Raw genomic sequence first — 7729 nt, 5'->3', positions numbered from 1 at the left:
AGCAATTTTACTTTCAGGAAATATACAAAGTACAAAGTTAGTTGAGTTTCACTTGGACAATTTATTTAGTACATGGGTTTTAATGACCCAGTTATTATGAAATATATAATTCTTACTTTAACTATGCCTGAACTTCCAGCAATTGCAAATATGTTTATTTTCCATTAAATTGTCACCAAATATTTATCAAAGATTTAGTTACAGTTTGATCGATGCTCATTTAAATTCATATTAGAGCCAAACTAGGCTCAAAAGTATTTGTGGCTCTCAACATCCAGAAATGAGTTTTTAAAAAAATCTGTAGCTCATCAGAGCCACAACAATAATTCTTAATATTTTCTTGGGACAAATAAATCAAGTTTACTTCAGTATATTTTCAAATATTTACTATAAGAAATATACAAGAGAAATATTATACGAAATCACCTCCTGTACAACTGTACCTCACAATGTCACATTGGTGGACGCATTTGTGAAACTAATCTAGAATGATTCTCCAGCTGTATAAACCATTATGTTCAGGTGTATTATACACAGGTTGTTTTCTTGCTCTCTCTCTATCTCTCTCTCTCTGTCTCTTTCTCTCTCTCTCTCTCTCATTCTCACTCCCCTTTTCTCAATTTCTCTCATTTGACATTTAAACTACAGCCTCCTCTGAAATCAATATTGGTAGGTTTCCTGTCCAGAAGTTTAAACACACACACACACACACACACACACACACACACACACACACATATGCAAACACACACACACAAAATTAGAACTTACAAACTTTTATGTTTTGCAAAACCTTATAGAAATAAGTACTATACAAATTGACCACTGGAATTTTAAAAAATGAAAGATTATACTGGGTAATGTTAGAAAACAAGGAGAAAGAATAAATATGCAGATAGAAATCTGATTTCACTGGAAAGGGCATTGTTACCTAAGAAAAAGACATGTATCCCTCACCTTACCCCTCCACCTCCACTCCATAAATTATGTTAATGTGCTCAAAATAACCTTGGGATCAATATTAGCACAGTTTTGGAAGATGTATGCATTGGTAGAGGAAAATTATTTAGAAAGGAGACTGAGTGGGGGATTGAAACTTTCCCCCCTTAATTCTTTGCATTTAGAAAAACATATAAAGATGAAGATGAATGTGGTAGCGATTCTCTAAGACATTTGCTAAAACTTGCATTGGATTCCACCTCAGGAAACAGAGAAAAGGGACTAGAGCTGTAAGGGGGAGGGGGAGGGAGGAAAAGGAGGGAAGGAAGGGAAGGCAAACTAACCTCTACACACTCTGGGTCTAGGTGTTGCTAGACCAGCACCCCACTATGCTACAACTTTTGAAAAATTAACACAGTTTAAGAAAAAGTATATTAGAAAGCTGAAGCAAGTTTGAATATTACAACTTAAGATAGCACAGTAAAACACTTAAAAATTGAAGTAACTTACAGTAGTTTCAAAATAAAAAAGCAACAACTTGAAGACAGTGAATTATTTCTGATTTGATAGTTCTTACTAGATGTAGTTACCTAAGTTCATACAGCAATGTAACATGAATAGATAAACTATTAAAATAAAAGTTGAGTACAATTCCAGTTTACATTTATATCAAGGAGTTAAAAATCCTCTTCACAATCCTATCAATTTATGGCTTAAGTATTTCACAAAGTTGACATTTTCATACCTGGAAATATCTACTGTGTTTTCTTTGGATTAAATAAGACTTTATATTAAAATTCCATGAGAATGCTCTTTAAACTATTCCCTGAAAATATTTTACTTTGCCTACCCTTTCTCTGTATCCTGAGTACTCACAGTTAGTGAATGAGAGAAAGAGCCAGAGAACCACTGAAGTAAGTCCGTGTGGAACTGAGAAAGGAGATATGATTATAAAGGAGTGCCATCAGCTCATCTCTCTAGACCTATCATTATCATGTCAAGACAGGGTAGGCCTTGGGAACATTAGAAATGGAAGTCAACAAAACAAAGAAGGCTAATTCTTGAATAACAGTGTAGGATCAGCTGCGTCCCAAACATTTTCCTGTGTGAGTTCATCTCCCTAGACCATGTCCAAATAGCTCATTTGATTTTAAACTTTGTTGACAGGAAGAGAATGAAAACATAAATCTGCCTTGAAAATAAGAACAAAGCTGTCAGAGTTGCTGATCTGTCTCCATGGCTGTAAGTATCCTGGTGGCCTCCACACATATTCTCTATTGGTTTGGGGATCTCAGCTAGATCATAATAGACTTATTAAAGCAAAAGGAAAATTGTTTGCTAGTCAGATTTAAGAGAGATAGCATATCAATGTTTACAATAAAAAGTATAATTTATATCTAAACATTAGTATGAATGGATGAATTTATTTTATTTTAACCAGAATTTCACAAACTTGTTACAAGTATATCCAGTAAGTTCTATAATAAGGTGAACTGATTCTTTCCCATGATGTCCATATACAAATTTTTGCATACCATGATTTTTCAGACATAATTGTTAAGAAGATTATTTTGGTTTATCTAGAAAAAATACCATGTCATCCCAGGTAGAGTTAGAGACCAGTGGCTCATGCCTGTAAATTTAGCTACTCAGAAGTCAGAGAAATGGAGGATGACCATCTTAGCCATCCTGGGGAAGAACAGTCTGAGACACTTTCTATACAAAATAATAAACCATCAGGACTGGAGGCATGGCTCAAGTGGTAAAGAATCAAAGGAGCAAGCACAGAACCCTGTATTCAAACTCTGGTACCAGCAAAAGTTAAGAGGCTCTGATTCAGAGATGCAAGACTGACATCATGAAGCTATAGGGAAGGACAGGATGCTGTGCTGTTGACTTTAAAAACAGAAGAAACCAGAGACCAAGGGGCATAGGTTGCTTCTACAAAGTGGACCAGTAGACCCTATAAAAGGAAATGGGATTCTACTACATTGTGAGCCATGGAGACCTTTTAGCTCTTAGATCCTTTAGAACTATAAGGTAACTAATTTCTGTTGTTTTAAGTCAGTGAATCTGAGTTAATTTATTAGTCAGAAACAGGAAAATACGAACATTATGACCTAGGACTCAGGGAAAAATTAGTTTGTAGAATGTGTGTGTGTGTGTGTGTGTGTGTGTGTGTGTGTGTGTGTGTGTGTGTGTGTACTGGTCCTTGGGTTCTAATTCAGAGTCTGGGCTCTGTCCCAGAGTTTTTGCTCCAGTCCAGCATTCTACCACTTAAGCCACACCTCTACTTCTGGCTTTTTGTAATTCATTCGAGATTCTAATCTCACCTACTTTCCTGCCCAGGCTGGCTTTGAGCCACAATTCTTATATATCAGCCTCCTGATTGAACAGGACTACAGGCTTGAGTCAACTGTGTCTGGCTGAGATGACAATTCTTATCATACAAAAATAACTTCACATTAGTGTTTCATTGTAGTGATGTTTGCCTTTTTGCTCTGTGTGTGTGTGTGTGTGTGTGTGTGTGTGTGTGTGTGTGTGTGGGCGCGCGCTCTGTGTGCTAGTACTGAGGATTGAATTCAAAGCCTGGGTACTGTCCCTAAGCTTTTGTGCTCAAGGCTAGCTTTCTAGTCTTTTTGAACATAGCTTCATTTCTGGCATTTTGTTGTTGTTGTTGTTCCATGGACAGAAAAGAATCTCACAGACTTTCATGCCCAGGATGGCTTTGAACCTTGATCCTCAGAACACAGCTTCTTGAATAGCCAGGTTTACATTGTCCACCAGAGATAATAAGCTTTAAAAATAAAATTAAATAAAATCATAATGTAATTCAAATGCATGACAGCTTTTGCCTATGTTATCTTTTATAGTTGATTTTTTTTTTTTTTTTTTTAGTTTCGGGTTTACACTTGGTTTCAGAATCATTTTCTTTCTTTTTTTTTTTTTTAATTTAATTTAATTTTATTTGTGAACATATTGTACAGAGGGGTTACAATTACATGGGCCCAGAATCATTTTCAATTAAGTTGATATGATATAAAACTCAATTCAATTTTCACTTTTCTCAAGTACTTATGTTTCAGACCCATTTCTAGAAAATACTCTTTAAAGGAATGAACTCTGGATTTATCTCAGAAGCCCAGGGTCCGGTTTACAGATGAAGGGTTTTTTTTAACTTTTATTTACATTTTGTTAGTTTATTTTCTCATCTTCACACTAATAACACACATTACATTTGTGTGTTATTAGGTTTTCACAGTTCATAATGTGTGTTACTATGTTTTCATACTTTTTCTAGTTAATCTCTTAAGAATTTCAACATTTTGATGCATTGTAAAACATTTTTAGTTTCAACACCTACTGATTGACAAGAAATAGACAATCAAATAATTTAATATATATATTGAATTTACAACTTTCAAATATGCTAAATTCGATTAAAATTTGTGGTAACTCTTTATAGATTATAATAGACTATCAGTAAATATAGTATTACTCCTTTTCCAATTAGCTAACAATTTTCATTTGCCTGATTTCTCTTCTTGCTGATTTTTTATTTTTATTATACTGAATACAATAATTTGGAAGTAAATGTAAAAAAGCAAAAAAAATGAAAATTCATACCCTCCTGTTTTTCTTAGAAGACATCTCTATTTAACGATTTCTATAAGATATAATTCTGAACCCATAGGATGCCTTGCACCTCATTAGATATAGTGCATTACCCTATTTTCTACATCTAATTGTTTTTAATAATTGGTCTCCATTCTGGTGGCATGTCTTCTGAATTACATGTATCTTCTTTGTGATGCTTCAGAGAATGGGTTTAGAGTTTATGATATTGCTTTTATGATTTTGTTTAGATATTATGAGGTATGTGCCAAGGCAGTAATAACAAGTAAATGGAAACAAATTTGGAGAAACTTAAGTAGAATTAAATTAGGACTCCTCACGGTCTGAATGGGAGGGTCAGCACTCACAGAGTCTGGGATGCAGGCCTTGTCTTCCCTGCAGAGAACACTTGAGTCTAGACTATTAAGAACTTTCCCCCTAATCCCCAAATGTATATTAAAAGAAAGAACTGAATCAACAATTTCAAAGAAATCTTCATGCCAGAACAAAGATTAAGGTTATTTATAATAGTAGAGTGGTCATTATGTCCCATACACATACATACAGACATACACACCCATACACAGAGGCATGAACATACATACTCATACACAGTCATACATGGATTAGTTAAAATAAAGCCATTTTGTACAACTGATTTATGTCAATGGAAAAGCTTATAAAGGATATTACATAAGTAGAATATTATGTAGAATATTAAGGATAAAACGAAAATGCTGGTCAGAATTAGAAAACTAAACCTTTTATATAAACCAATTAAGAATTGATCTGATGTTAGGAGAAGCACAAAAAATGTAAATAGTTGCAATTGCATTTTTCCACATTAAGTTTTCCTCAGGTATCAGTTTTTATGATGATATTATATCTTATTTCTCATAACTTTACTTAAGGATTTTATTTCCAAGTTCCTTCTATTATGACCAGACCTTGGAACATACTATAGCATTTTCCTCTCCACTAACTTATTCAAATGCATCAAAGGGGACAGTTTACTAATATTCCATTGAGTACAAGTTACATACTTACAATGCACCTATGTAAAATATAAAATATAGGTTTCGTAGTATATCCACAAATAGTATAGAATCATTGCTACCTAATTTCACATATCTACCCAACTCCCTGCTAAAAAAATAAAGGAAAATCAACCTGGTCCTTAAATCTCAGTCCTTTCTCCAAACCCTAACTTTTATTAGTATACTTTCTATGTCCATATGATTGCCTATAATGATATTATATGTAAACCCAATTACAACACTTTTAACTTGCTTCATTCACTATTGAAAAATTTTAAGCAGAAGTTCTCAGAAACTTTTGCATTTCACATATGCACAATGATGCAGTATTAAATTTACACATTAACTTCAGAGAAAATTACAACTCTGGGAAGAATTGGTCTTTAAAACAAGGGATTTCCAAACTCTGAACATTGTTTTATTTTCATGTTATTTCAAAAATTTCCAAAATGGAAAAAAGTTATATATTTTAATCATTAGAAATTCTGCTTGTACATGCCTAAGTCTCATTCAGCTTCTACCTTCTCCCAAAGCCAATATCCGCTAGTCCTGTCTTCTTTATTTCTTAAAACTTTCCTCCTACAAATACTTGTGGGCCCTTTACTTTTCTCAGTCAAGTGTGGTACTTAGTTCTTAGGTTCTCAGTTTCCCAAGAGATTCCCACTTGCATTAGTTGTTTGCCTTCTAACTGTTACTCATAAAACTTATCTTGATTAATGAAAAGATGGAAGCCCAGGAGACAGATATCCAAAGATGAGATTCAAGAGGTTACTTGTTATCTTATTAGCTAAAAAAGTCCCATGGTTTCTGTTCATATCCTTTATTTATAAAAAGTTTACCTTGATTCAAAAAACTTACCTCAGTATTACAGACACTAATTCTTCTTTGTATTTGTGCTCATTAGCAGGCCACTGTCCTTGTGGTGTTTAATGATGCTGAAGGGAAGGGAAGATGCATGAATTGAATGCAGGTGTCTGTAGGATCCTGGCATACCTCAGCTATGACAGCCTCTTAGGTGCTTCATAGAAATAAACCATTCATTTGTAACTCAATTGGGATTCTTTCAAATTTTGAAATCTATATTTATTAGCTCAAAATTATGGTCTGTTAAAGCACAGGAGTCCAAGTTATGGAGCTGTGATGATAATGAGGTCAACTTATTAATTTAGATTCTTCATGTACCAGCTGATATTAGTCAATGTAAGGCACATCCAATCAAAAGATCATGCTCACCTAAAAGTACTAAAATAGCCGGGCGCCAGTGGCTCACGCCTGTAATCCTAGCTACTCAGGAGGCTGAGATCTGAGGATCATGGTTCAAAGCCAGCCCAGGCAGGAAAGTCCATGAGCCTCTTATCTCTAAAAAGCCACTAGAAAACTGGAATTGATGCTGTGGCTCAAGCCGTGGAGCGCTCACCTTGAGCTGAAGAGCACAGTGAAAACTTCTAAGCCCAGAATTCAAGCCCAATGACATACAAAAAAGAAGTGCTACAATAAATTTATTGTTATAGTCATGTGGATTAGTTCTATAAAAGATGAACAAAAAACGAAAGCTTCAATTTTAGTCAGTTTTTAGAGTTACACAATTGAAAAATTGAGAAGTGAAGTACATGGTCAACAAGATCATGTTTTGTGTGTGAAAATGTGCACTAAGACCATCAAACACTAGCTGCTCACTTACTTAACCATTATGCCTTTAAAATATCTTTATATTTATTATACAAGGAACAATCAAGTTGCTCTATTTGTGACACACATGACAAAATTTTCTTGTCAGGAATATCCTTTTATGAAATGTAACTTCAAGTTAATTGTTCCTTTGCTTATATTACATACATTCTTCAAGTCAACCTGCTGTAAAGTTGATGGTGTTGATTTTGAAGAAGTGCAGACACTCAAAAGTATGCATTAATGAAGTTGTCTTAGGCCAGCATTCACCTGGTGATCTATGTTATTGGATTCCTGATGACCTCAATTTAGCTTCTTGTGGAGAAAACGACCGATAATTTTGGTCAATAATTTGGCATTTTTTCACTTATTCTGTAGAGTTTTTACCACTTGTGAGGCAAAATTAGGGCAATAGTATATGATTAGCACAGCAAAAGTACTATTATGTGAACGTCCAAGTGAATTGAGAA

General features: G+C 34.3%; 1 non-coding gene across 1 annotated transcript; it reads right to left on the bottom strand.

Annotated features, from left to right (window-relative positions):
• Nucleotides 1-7233: 7233 nt before the first annotated feature.
• On the bottom strand, nt 7234-7381 carry LOC122104030. The gene has a single exon (XR_006146863.1). It is a non-coding gene; the product is annotated as a U11 spliceosomal RNA (small nuclear RNA).
• Nucleotides 7382-7729: the final 348 nt, after the last annotated feature.

This window comes from Dipodomys spectabilis, unplaced genomic scaffold, assembly GCF_019054845.1.
Source record: "Dipodomys spectabilis isolate Male_0828 unplaced genomic scaffold, ASM1905484v1 ptg000019l, whole genome shotgun sequence".
NCBI classification, from domain to species: domain Eukaryota; kingdom Metazoa; phylum Chordata; class Mammalia; order Rodentia; family Heteromyidae; genus Dipodomys; species Dipodomys spectabilis.
The sequence above is the reverse complement of the archived record's forward strand: the minus strand, read 5'-3'. Positions and strand labels throughout refer to the sequence as shown.